This window comes from Erinaceus europaeus, chromosome 21 (genome assembly GCF_950295315.1).
Source record: "Erinaceus europaeus chromosome 21, mEriEur2.1, whole genome shotgun sequence".
In the NCBI taxonomy this organism is placed as follows: domain Eukaryota; kingdom Metazoa; phylum Chordata; class Mammalia; order Eulipotyphla; family Erinaceidae; genus Erinaceus; species Erinaceus europaeus.
The window spans coordinates 13,966,793-13,981,002 of record NC_080182.1 but is presented as its reverse complement, the minus strand read 5'-3'; positions in this window follow the sequence as shown (position 1 = coordinate 13,981,002).

Below are 14,210 nucleotides of genomic sequence, written 5' to 3'. Positions count from 1 at the left end.
CTCCATTTCTCTACCAGGCTTGCTTACTAACTACTGTCTCCCTGGTTTGGGTAGGAAAGTCTAAGAACAGAAAATATAGCATTGAAGAACTACTAATTGACAGAATGGAAACCATCACCAAACAGTTAAAAACAATATAATGGGGGGGTGGAGCCAAGATGGTGACTAAGAAGGAGCTACTGGCCTGAGTCCCGACAACTCCTGGAAACAGTAGGATTTTTTTGCCTTCAGCAGGACAGTAAATTTGGGGTCCTAGCCATGACACCAAGGGAGTGAATATAGCTCAGTTTGGGTTAGAATATAGAGAAAAAAGAAAGGAAAAAATTTTTATTATTCCTGAAGCGCACCCCTGCCCCCCCCCCAACCAGACCCTGGGCACCAGAGAGCTGCTCCTAGCAGCACCTTTCTTTACCAAGATTCCTGGCCCAAAAGGGGTTCCCTTCCAATTCTATTCCTTTCTGAAAAACTTGGCCTTTTTTTCTTCTGTCTAAGTGGCCAATTGGACCTGACCTACAAAAGATCAATGAAGCCAAAAGTAGGTGCTTTGGAAAATATAACAAGATTAACAAACCCCTATCCAGAATCACTAAACAAAAAAGGGAGAAGACTCAAATTAATATAATTGTAAATTATAGAAGAGATATCACAACTGACACCACAGAAATCTAGAAAACCATGCAAAACTTCTATGAAGAACTATACGCCACCAAACTAGGGAATCTGGAAGAAATGGGACAATTCCTAGAAACATATGCCCTTCCAAAACTGAACCAAGAAGAAATACAAAACCTAAATGCACCAATCACAGACATAGAAATCAAAATCGTTATTAAGAATCTCCCTAACAACTAAAGTCCTGGACCAGATGGCTTCACAAACAAATTCTACAAAACCTTCAGGAAACAGTTAGTACCCATACTTCTAAAGCTTTTCCACAAGATCAAAGAAACAGGAACACTCCCTTCCAACTTCTAGGAAGCCAACATCACCCTGATACCAAAAGCAGATAGGTACACAATAAAAAGGGAAAACTACAGACCAATATCTCTGATTAACATAGATGCCAAAATATTAAACAAGATCTTGGCCAATCGGATAGAGCAACATATCAAAAAGATTGTTCATCACGACCAAGTGGCATTTATCCCAGGAATGCAAGGTTGGTTCAACATATGTAAGTCAATCAATGTCATTCATCACATAAATAAAAGCAAAGCCAAACACCACATGACTATCTCAATAGATGCAGAGAAAGCCTTTGACAAAATCCAATACCCATTGATGCTCAAAACCCTACAAAAAATGGGAATAGATGGGAAATTCCTCAAGATAGTGGAATCCATAAATAGCAAACCTACAGCCAACATCATACTCAATGGACAGAAGCTGAAAGCATTCCCTCTCAGATCGGGGACTAGATAGGGCTGTCTGCTGTTACCATTACTCTTCATCATACTATTGGAAGTTCTTGCGATAGCAATCAGGCAAGAGTAAGAAATCAAAGGAATTCAGATTGGAAGAGAAGAAGTCAAGCTCTCACTATTTGCAGATAATATGATAGTATACATAGAAAAACCTAAAGAATCCAGCAGAAAACTACTGGAAGTTATTAGGCAATATAGCAAGGTGTCAGGCTACAAAATCAGTGTACAAAAATCAGTGGCATTTCTTTACACAAACACTAAATCTGAAGAAGATGACATCCAGAAATCATGCCCATTCACTGTTTCAGCAAAATCAATAAAATACCTAGGAGTAAAGCTGATCAAAGAAGTGAAAGACTTGTATACTGAAAACCATGAGTCACTATTCAAGGAAATAGAACATGATACCAAGAAATGGAAAGACATCCCATGCTCATGGATTGGAAGAATAAATATCATCAAAATAAATATTCTCCCCAGAGCCATATACAAATTTAATGTGATACCCATCAAAGTTACACCAAGCTTCTTTAAGAGAATAAAACAAAAACTACAATCATTTAACTGGAACCAGAAAATACCTAAAATAGCCAATACAATCTTGAGGAAAAGAAACAGAAATGGAGGCATCACACTCCTAGACCTCAAACTTTATTATAAAGCCATCATAATCAAAACAGCATGGTACTGGAACAAAAATAGGCATACAGACCAATGGAACAGAATTGAAAGCCCAGAACTAAACCCCCACACCTATGGACATCTAATCTTTCATAAGGGGGCCTAAAGGATTAAATGGAAGAAGGAGGCTCTCTTCAATAAAAGGTGCTGGGAAAACTGGGATGAAACATGCAGAAGAATGAAACTGAACCACTTTATTTCACCAGAAACAAAAATCAACTCCAAATGGATTAAATACCTGGATGTTAGACCAGAAACAATCAAATACTTAGAGGAAAACATTGGTAAAACACTTTCCCACCTAAACCTCAAGGACATCTTTGATGAAACAAACCCAATTGCAAGGAAGACTAAAGCAGAAACAAACAAATGGGACTATATAAAATTGAAAAACTTCTGCACAGCCAAAGAAACTATCACATAAACAAAGAGACCCCTCACAGAAAGGGAGAAGATCTTCACATGCTATGCATCAGACAAGAGACTAATCACCAAAATATACAAAGAGCTCAGCAAACTTAGCACCAAAAAAGCAAATGACCCCATCCAAAAATGGGCAGAGGATATGAACAGAACATTCACTCCAGAGGAGATCCAAAAGGCTAACAAACATGAAAAATGCTCTAGGTCGCTGATTGTCAGAAAAATGCAAATAAAGACAACATTGAGATACCACCTCACTCCTGTAAGAATGGCATACATCAAAAAGGACAGCAGCAATAAATGCTGGAGAGGCTGTGGGGATAGAGGAACCCTTCTGTACTGCTGGTAGAAATGTAAATTGCTCCAGCCTCTCTAGTTAGCAGTCCGGAGAACTCTCACAAGGCCTTCCATATGACCCAGTAATTCCTCTCCTGGGGATCTACCCCAAGGACCCCATAACACCCAATCAAAAAGATATTTGTATACCTATGTTCATAGCAGCACAATTCATAATAGCTAAAACCTGGAAGCAACCCAGGTGCCCAACAACAGATGAGTGGCTGAGAAAGCTGTGGTATATATACACAATGGAATACTATGCAGCTATCAAGAACAATGAACTCAACTTCTCTGACCCATCTTGGTCAGAGCTAGAAGGAATTATGTTAAGTGAGCTAAGTCAGAAAGATAAAGATGAGTATGGGATGATCCCACTCATCAACAGAAGTTGAGAAAGAAGATCAGAAAGGGAAACTAAAAGCAGGATCTGACTAAATCTAGAGTAGGGCACCAAAGTAAAAACCCTGTGGTGAGGGGGAGCATGGACATGTGGCTTGCTGGGCCAGTGGGGGGGTGGGGGGGTGGGATGGGACACAATTTTTTGGTGGTGGGAATGGTGTTTATGTACACACCTATTAAATTGTAGTCATATAAATCACTATTTAATTAATATGAGAGGGGGAGAAATTGATTGTATGTCTAACAAAGGGACTTTTCAAAGTTAACCCAATTACCAAATAATGTGATGATAACAATAACAATCCATTGTCTTCTTGAGCCCTAAGACAGCAGGAACCTCACATTTCCACTATAGAGCCTAACTTCCCCCCAGTCCTGGGACCCTAGGGTAGGGCCCACTTTCCCATATACTTCTCTCAATTCTTATCAAATAATACTGCATCTGCTGATTGCAACCTAATCAAGGCAACGAGTGCCATCCCAGCATGCTTCACTTCAGACTGTGTCCAGAGACTTCAGCTGTGGAATGACAACCCTTCAGCTTCATCGCTCAGGTGAGACCTTTCCTTTCATAGTATTCTCTAATTCCATCCCAGGTAGTTCACTCCCTAACAAACTCCCAAAACCTAGATATAGACCAGGTTCCAGGAGATAGAGCATATGTTCACACGTAACCATAAACCAGGGTGAATATATACCAGAAAGCAGTAGTACACTAGAGTTTGCAGTGAGTACCCCCCAACACTTCATCTCCACTATTCCAACCTTTGGGTCCATGATTCTTCAACAATTTGGCTTTGTATGTTAACTCTCTTTTCAACCCCCAGGTTCCAGATGCCATCAGGATGCCAGCCAGGCTTCCCTGGACTGAAGACCCCACCAATGTGTCCTGGAGCTCCGCTTCCCCAGAGACTCATCCTACTAGGGAAAGACAGAGGCAGACTGGGAGTATGGGTCGACCAGTCAATGCCCATGTTCAGTGGGGAAGCAATTCCAGAAGCCAGACCTCCCACCTTCTGCAACCCACAATGACCCCGGGTCCATGCTCCCAGAGGGATAGAGAATGGGAAAGCTTTTGGGGAGGGGATGGGATATGGAGATTGGGTGGAGGGAATTGTGTGGAGTTGTCCCCCCCCATCCGATGATTTTGTTAATGTCTCCTTTCTTAAATAAATAATAATTAAAATAAAATTAAAAAACAACAATATAATAAGTTGCCTCCTACATCAACCCAACAAGAGGTGACCAGTGTTGGTATGGATGTGGAGCTCAAGAAACCCTAATACCCTGTTGATGGGAATGCAAAACAGGTGCAGCCCCTATGGAAAGCTGTGGGGAGAGTCCTTCAACAAACAAAAATGGAAATGCCTTGTAATCCAGCAATATCACTCCTAGGCATATATCCAAAAGACATGAAAACACTAACTTGAAAGGAAATATGCATCCCTTTGTTTAAGCTGCATTATTTACAATAGCCCAAATATGGAAATAATCAAAAAATTCAGACATGACAGATAAAGAATATATTGGGTATATATTCAATTGGACAGCATCCTGTAATGGAGGGAGGAAGGTAGGGAGCGAGGGACGGGGGGGGGAGCGATGAAGGGACAGAGAGAGCGACAGAGGGAGAAAGAGAGATTATATTTGGGGTAAATTGGATGAAACTGGAGGTGACTGTGCTAAGTGAAATAAGACAGCTACCAGATAGTTTCACTCATGTGTAAAATATAGATAACTAAAATAAATGAATTTGCAAAAACACAATTTTAACTAAGCTGTCTCTTGGACTCTGTGAACTATGGTGGTTAGTGGGGCAGAGGGTAGGCACAGAACTTTAGTGGCAGGTGTGGTAGCACACACTAACTGTGGATATGAAATCATACCCCTGGTAATGTTTAACTTGTAAAACACTGTTAAATCACTAATAAAAAGTGAAAAACATAACAACCTTATCCCAGCACCTAATGGGATGTTTGGCCCATAGAAGGACTCTTTTACCATTTTATTGAGTAGACAGTCTCTGGGTATCTTTAAACAGTAATGGTGAAGAATAGGCCTCTGGACTCAGACAGATACTACACCTCTCTGCTAATAAGCTGTTTGACTTTGGCTAAGTTGCTAGGACTCTCAGAACTTGCCTTTTTCTAAAAATGTGGTGACAACAACTGTTTTATAAGAATTTTGTGAATTAAACATGAGATGGTGTATAGTAATCTGAGTTGAGTGACTAGGGCTTTAGATGGGTCCTTATTCTGTGCCCCGTAGCAGTCAGAGTATTTATTTACTCAGATAAAAGGACACAGTCTAGAATAAAGAAGCAGTAAATTAGTATTAAAAGGGTTTCCTTTCCCAGGAGCAGGGAGAAGGTTGACGGCACCCATACCCTTTCTGCCCTAGGTCTATAATCCCTCTTCTTAACCCATTTAAGACATATAAACGCTTTCACTGCTTTTTACCAGAAAGTGAAACATTAAACAAAAAAGCACTGTCTAATAAAAATTGTAGTACATTATAAATTTTAAGAAGAATCTGAAATGACTATTTTTTGTTAGGTCAATATTTGGTCATTTCCACACTAATAACATAATCCATAGCAGTCCCGTGGCTAAGCAGACCAAGAAAGTCAGTAAAAGTTTGTTATTTTTTAATTATTTGTTAGTTTTAATATTCCTCATTCATGAATTCCTTTTGCATTATGCTGGAACTGAATGAGCCTGGATTTCCCTCACACCCACTTCATTCCACAAAACCTCCCTAAAGCCAGCTCTGCTGGCTATCACATTTCCTTCCTGTTATCATAATCCTTTCTGAAATATCAAAAAGTCAGAAGCAAGGAGAAAGAACTCAGGAAGGAAGTCCCTTTCTTCAAACACAAGCCAGCCCTGGCACATACCACCCACTTTGTGGGCCTATAAATCTGGCCTTACTTGGATAATTCTTTCCTAGAATCCAAGAACCAATCAGGCTATCAGGTTCTACTGATTCCTTCTCTCCCAGAACCTTCTTTAGAGTCATTCTCAAAGCCACAGGCTTGATTCCAGAAGCAGACTCCACTACTTTTTAACATACCAACCTCCCTCTGTGAAGAAGCCCTAATAAGGACCCCCATGCCAAAAAATAAAAAAACCAAAACAGAATAACTATGCATGTTACACTCCCTCTCCCATCCCCGCACCCCACCCCCCCACACAGCTGTGCTGAGGCTCAAATTCCATCAAACAAGCAAGACTTGGAAAAACTGTCAGTTGGCCTACAGAAGTTTATTATTACCCACACATGGGCATCTAAGTAAAATAGAATATCTAGAATATCAATGCCCTCACTCATTGATCCAAATTCACTTTGGAACCCAATTTATTATTATTAGTGTGTCAGTTTTCAAAGACTTGAGCATATAGAGTGAGAGAGGTAACTCAGCATTTCCGGAATATCCCCAAGCCCCCCCTCCCATCCCCCTTATTTCTTTCTTATTCTTTTTCTAAATAACAGTAGTAATCACAGTAGTAGTAGTAGTAGTAGTAGTAGTAGTAGTAGTAGTAGTAGTAGTAGTAAGAACCTTAAAAAGTCCTGAAAAAGTAAAACGAGTGCTGAAACAAGACTGTAGGTTTGATGCTTTTGTGGAGGGAGAGATAATGTCAGCCTTTATTCAGGTAGCCCTATTACCGTGTTGTCAGACATTGTGAATACTTTCAAATGGAAAATGTCTATTGGCTACTTTTAAATGAGAGCACTATATTCATTTCAGGAATAAATGACTTTTCTATTCAGCTGTCACTGATTGATTTTCCTAATGAAATCAACCAAGCCCCTAAAAATATAACCTAATAACATTGCAGGACCATTTGGAAGGTCCTGCGCCTGAAAAAAGCCACAAGTACCTAGGAAATTTGTATGTCTGTGACAGTCACTCATTTGTTCACTATTCATTCACTGAAAAATATTCATTCAGAGATGTGGGAGACAGCTCACCTAGTAGAGCACACACTTTACCATGTGTGAGAAACTGGGCTTGAGCCATCAGATATGCAAGGGAACACCATGAGAAGGGGGAAATTCAGTGGTGGAAATGCTGTGGTGTTTCTCTCTCTCTCTCCCCCTCTCCCCCTCTCCCCCTCTCCCCCTCTCCCCCCCCCTCTCCCCCCTCTCCCCCTTTGTCTTTCTCCTTCAATGGTGGAGGAGTAAAAAGAGTGCTGGCATCAGCAGCTGGTAGGTGAAAAGCCAGCAAAACCCTGGTGGCAAGAAAGGAAAATATATATATATAAGAAAAAAGGAAAGTAAAAAAATATGTACATTGAGTCCCAATAAATAAGGATGTAGCTGTGAACAAAACAACAAAAAATATTATATGAACCAAATGAATTCAAACCATGTCTAGTCATTTCAATAATTAGGAAGGTAATTAATATAATGTGAGAAGAATTTATAGCTAATCCTGTCAGTTGCAAAGGCTCTGTGAGGAATCACTAATGTGTGCATCCATCTGCATTTTTTCTCCAAATAAGATGTGGTAGAAAAGGAAGCATACAAAAATCAGACCAGGAACCCTACGTTTCTGCCTGGCCTTCCCACAAGTTGGCGGCGTGGCTGACTGGGCACAGTCCCCTCTCCTCTGAGCGTGTTTCCTCACTCATAAAAGCATTTTCTTCTTATTATTATTTGACATCATGAGTCTCTGATTCTGTGACTGTTTAATTCAGTTACTGTCTCGAATCGCCTCCACTCTTTTTTAGGGTAGAATCAGAGGGCTCTAATTTTTGTTTTCCATTTTGTATACAAGTTTGTCAACAACCGTAAAAACTGACATACTGCACTTGGTAATCAGAATGGCCAACTTCCTGTGAGGAATGACAGTACCTGGGCACCCATGAATACTTACTTACCTCATTTGGCAACACAGGAGCCTGTCAGCTGAGAAGCTGTCACGGTCTTTAAATGTTATCTGGACTCTTGACATCACCAGAGACTGTTGTTTCTCCTGTAAGACAAATGCCTTCTTTTCAAGACTCTTCGCTCATTTGCAACCAGGTGTAGCTATTTCTCATTATAACACTTTAGACTTGAGACTATCCAAAAGGAGAACTCTAAATCCACAACCAAGGTATGTTCCTGAGTTTCCTTGAATTGATGAGCTAAATAAGTCATCATTTCTCATTCAATTCACATGAAAATCACTTGGGGAGCTTTGAAAAAGAACTAGCTCCCTACTTCTGCCAGCAGAAGGTCTGATTCAACTCGTGGGTTCTACATAACTCAGCTATACTTTAAGAGCTCCCCAGGTGATTCTAATGTCTAGCTGTAAGCCCCACTACTGCTTCGCACTAATCACAGTGGGTCAGGACAAATCTCCATCTTCGGCACATGTTCCCTCTCAAGAGTTCTAGGCTTATCCCAAGGGCTGAATCCCTAGCATGTGGCCTGTGCAATCACAGAGCTCAGCTATTACTTAGTGCTTTGTAGACTATTATTTTTGCCATCTTAAAACTCCTTTCTTTCTCTCCCTTTCTTTCTTCCTTTCATCCTTTCTTTCTTTCTCTTTCTTTCTTTCTTTCTTTCTTTCTTTCTTTCTTTCTTCCTTTCTTTCCTTCTCTCTCTTCCTAGTACTACAGTGTAATGGATTCCACTGTTCATTCTGAGCTGTTATTTTACCCTTATAACTTTAGGGCGGTTGGGGTGAGATATACCACAGCACTGCTCCACCAGCTCTAGAGTTCCACTCAGTGTCTCTGGACTCCCAGGTAGTGCTGAGACTCAAACTCAGGCCTAGCACAGGGTAATGTATGCTTTCTACCTAATGAGCTCATCTCCAAGCCCCCTGAGATTCTTAATATTTTAGAGCAAGGGTTTTGAAATTTTATTTTGTCCTTGTTCCCACCAACTATGCAGGCTGTCCTGCTTCTTTCCTTTCTGGAGCTGGCCCCCACAGACAATCACTCTTACTTCTTGCCCTCTCGTGTGGAATGTGCAACTGGCAATTTTTTACCATTCTGAAGAAGTGATGCTCCCTCTTTCTTTGTCTCCCTGTCTTGACCTTAAAATAAAAATGCTTATGGTCTTGGAATAACACTGCCACCAGCTAATTAATTCCCTTTAAGGGAGGAGGAGTGAGTTATTTAATTGGTAGGACTAGAGACAGGACATTGAGACACCTGCCCAGCACTTTCCCCCATCCATACACACTCAACTCTGGAAGGACATTCTCCTAGCCAGCTGATGCCTGAGAAAAATGTAGTAGAAACACTGACTGTGTGGCAATTCTGTCACATAAAAGCAGTATGACCTTGGGCACCCTGCTCAACCATCTGTGCTTCCATGTTCTCACCTATAAAATGAGGATCTCATGAGTATTTACCTCAAAGGCTAGTTGTATGAATTCAATGATAGTGTAATCTACATGTAGGGCGTAGACTGCATACTAAGTGTAAACAAGAGATACTATCACTTGGAGTGGGGAAGGAACCAGGGAGGAAAATAAAGGCAGCAAACCTGTTGGAATCTTAGATCCGGGCTTGTTTTCAAGTTCTGTGAATTTAGTTGAGCTCTACACCCCTGATTCTTGCATTTATTTCTCATACAGTTTACAACCTGTAACAGGAAAACATATGATTAAAAGTTTTCTTAAGTCATACCAATCACATATAGGTTTAATCCCCCCCCCACACACACACACACACTATTCCACATGTCCCAAGAAGGACCATCCCACAACCACACTCTGAAAATGTCATCCATGGACCCAAAATCCTGGAAATAGAAGTACCTTTAGATGAGAAAGAACTAGCAGGTCATCTTCCAGATGAAAAGGCTAGACAGCAGAGTCTTAAATTTCCCAGGTTGTCAGGGGTAAATGATGAATGAGAGTCAAGGCAGTTGTCCCTTGGCACCAGGTCATGCTGCTAGGCATTGTGGGAAACTCCCCTAGCTTCTGTGTGGGAAAGATGCATGTTAGACAGTTACCACCACTCCTGTTCTTCCAATACTTGCTGCAAAACAGTTGGTTTCAGATACTAAGTCCTTAATATGAGTGCTGAATATTGAAAGGGACAAAATATGGTCCTGGCTGAGCAATGAGAAACAAGGAGGAGAGAAGGGCAGAGCAGGAGAGGAAAAAAATATCTGGCAGCTTCTTCCTTGTTCAAAATGATGCTTGAAAGCCTCAACTGTAAAGGGACAAGCAGTGTGGTGAGGAAGGCAGGTCACGCAGGGGTCTTCTCTCCAGGAAATGACCTTCCGCTGCATTGTTTTCTAATATGGAGGATAATGAACAACACTGTTGATCCAATTTTCTCTTTTTTTCCCCTCAGTATAGAACTTTTCCTCTGTGCTGTCAGTTCTCTGGATTTATTGATACTATAGGGAGTTTAGAGAAATACAGACATTACTTTAGCTTTTGAGCACTTTGTTTCTAAAGAAATGTTTGAATTGTTCTATATGACAAAAATAAAAGGAAAAAGAGAAAATAGATTTGGTGATCAGAATAGCCATTTCTTATACTGAAAAAGAAGAAAAGAGAAGATAAAAGAGGGAGTAAAACAGGATCACATTCTATAATTTTTTTCAATTAGTGATATAAATTGCCAGTTTTGTGAGGAAATTATTACAAAATAAACAAAGAAAATCCACACCTAATAACTGAACAGTCTTTGTTATTGGCCTAATAGCTTTGCCCTGCAAATATCATTAGAGCAGCTAGTCAAAGCAATGCCAGAATGTAATAATGTTTTATATATATTTTCCATACTGCTGATAATACAACTAAGGTCAAGCTCCATTACTGAACACACCTGATATTGTTTTCCAAATTTTTAACACCTATTCAGATAGAAGCCAGGAAAGAAAAATTGCCCCTCATTCCAAAACCTTAAAACACACACAAAGGCACCATATTGCCACTTTAGGAGCACATTTGTTCCCTGCTGTTGCTATTTTATATGTCATTCTACTCTTGCAGTTAGCTATAAAGCAAATCTTTTCTTTTTTCCAGAGAGGAATAAGAGCTGCCTGAAGGAAAACAAGAATGAGAAGCATCCTTAAAATGACTGATTTACAGTTGGCAAAGAGATTCCATATGAAAATTATAGCGTTCTCATTTTGAACATGGGAACTTCAGCTCTTATTCCAAAAGTACCCCTTAGAGGACCCCTGTTGGCATGAAATAGAGGTTGTCACGAAGGGAATCTTTGGGTTTTCACGAGAGGCATGTGTGTGCCTATACGTAATACAAATATGTACATATAATTTGTGTGTACTAAGTCTGAAACTATTTAAGAGTGGGGACAGTGATATATGTAGTGTCAGTGAGGGGATAAATTCAGCAGGAGAGTTAAAAGGAAAAAAAGTCAAGGAGTCGGGCGGTAGCGCAGCGGGTTAAGCGCACGTGGTGCAAAGCACAAGGACCGGCATAAGGATTCTGGTTCGAGTCCCCGGCTCCCCACCTGCAGGGGAGTCTCTTCACAAGTAGTGAAGCAGATCTGCAGGTGTCTTTCTCTCCCCCTTTCTGTCTTCCCCTCCTCTCTCCATTTCTCTCTGTCTTACCCAACAACAATAAAACAATATGGGCAACAAAAGGGAATAAATAAATAAATATATAAATATATATTTTTTCAAAATAAATAAAAATTTTTTAAAAGGAAAAAAGACTCAGAAAAGTTAGAAAATGCCACATTTCTCTATGCTCCAAAGGTGGTCGTGGTCTAGTCTAAACATACGAATGGAATTCAGATACCTTGAGCTGTAATCCGTATTCTGACAGTGACATATGGTTTGCCTTGGACAATCCCCCTGGTGTTTTGACCCTAACTTATCCATTGTCTGTAATAAGGAAAACAGCACCCACCAAAGAGGGGTGTTGTGGACATTTATTTATGCTGCCAAAGGGCAAGGGGACCAGGAGTGAAAGGTTGAAGACAAGTCAAAGACTTTTCACCTGTCAGAAACTAAACTCACAAGTAGCTCCCCTTGGGTTTGCCTTTCTCAAACTCCTCCCCTAGGAATAGTCAAATAAAAAAAGTTCTCTGGTTGCTGTTTCAAAGGACAAGAAAAGGTTTAATATAGCCAGTTATTCAAGATAGAAATTCTTGAAATTTGAGTTCTTGAAATTTGAAATTCTTGAAATAAAGAGCTGAAATTCAACTCCTTATATTCCTTCCTTTGTATGATTCCTCACACAATAAGCCATTACTAGCATATTCACCCAATAGAATATGGCAAAGTGTGCAACTTCCAAGGCTAGGTTATAACAGGATTACAGTTCTCATGTTGGTCTTTTGTGCTGCTTACTCAGAGAACTCAACCATTGTTGTGTGGTTAGGACATTAAAGAAGTTGCAAGAAAAAACCTAAGGGAAGAGAAACAAACGTATCAGAATCTGCCTCGGAAACATACATTCCAGACATACCTTAAGATGACAGAAGCACTAGTCAAAATACAACAGCAACCTCAGAAGCAGCTGAGCTAAACCCACCCAGCAAATGGACTCTAAATTTCTTACATAAACTGTGAAAGATAGTACATTGTTATTATTGCTTTAAGTCACTAAATTATAGTTATTTGTTCTACACCAATAGATGATACAATAATAAATCTACTGTGAACTGGGGTTAGGGTTATTCTCATATCATTATTTGAAGAATATATCTTCAAGTGAGTGCAGTCTATGAGCTGATAGACTAGATAATATGAATAATCATATAAAGTCATACGTATGATTTCTTTATTCTGATCACTCATTCAACTTTTTAAAAATATTTATTTATTCATTCCCTTTTGTTGCTTTGTTTTATTGTTGTAGATATTATTGTTGGTGTTACTGATGTTGTTGTTGTTGGATAGGACAGAGAGAAATGGAGAAAGGAGGGAAAGACAGAAAGGGGGGGAGAGGAAAATAGACACCTGCAATCCTGCTTCACTGCCTGTGAAGCGACTCCCCTGCAAGTCTGAAGCCAGGGATTGGAACCGGGTTCCTTAGTTGGTGCTTGCACTTTGCGCCACCTGCGCTTAACCCACTGCGCTACCGCCCAACGCCCTTGTTGAACTTTTAATTTGCCATGTATTTACTAAGCATGTGGCAGATTCTATACTCTGAATTAGATTCTGAGAGAATAAGTTAATAATAGTCCATAATAAGTAGTTAATAATAATAAGTTTAATATACTCCCTGTTAAGAGATTCCATCTTGGGGGGTCGGACATTAGCACACATGGTGCGAAGCGCAGGACCACAGTAAAGATCTCGGTTTGAGCCCCTGGTTCGAGCTCCAGGCTCCCTACCTGCAGGGAGTTCACTTCACAAGCAGTGAAACAGGTCTGCAGATGTCTATCTTTCTCCCCCTTACCCCCTGTCTTCCCCTCCTCTCTGGATTTCTCTCTGTCCTGTCCAGCAACAATAACAACAATAAACAACAGGGGCAACAAAAGAGAAAAAATAGCCTCCAGGAGCAGTGGATTCATAGTGCAGGCACCGAGCCCCAGAAATAACACTGGAGGCCGAGAGAGAGAGAGAGAGAGAGAGAGAGAGAGAGAGGAGAGAGGGAGATTCAATTTTGTTTTACTGATGGAGACAAATAAGCAAGCACAAGCATAACATAAAAAAACACTACAAACAAAGTGTGACAGGAAACGACATAGAGGACCATTGTAGGAGCCCTTGCTAGGGGAAGAAGCTAACTCTTTCTTGAAAAATCAGAAAGAACTACACTTAAGAAAAAACATTTAGGAGCTGGGTGGTGGCGCACATATTACAGAGTGTTAAGGACACTGGTTCAAGCCCCTAGTCCTCACCTGCAGAAAGGAAGCTTAAGTACTGGTGAAGCAGTGCTGTGAGTGGAGTGTTTGTTTCACTTTCTCTCTCCCCTTCTATCTTCACTTCTCCTCTCAAGTTCTCTCTGTACTATAAAAAATAATTAAAATACAATTTTAAAAAAGGAAGAACATTTAAAGATATTCC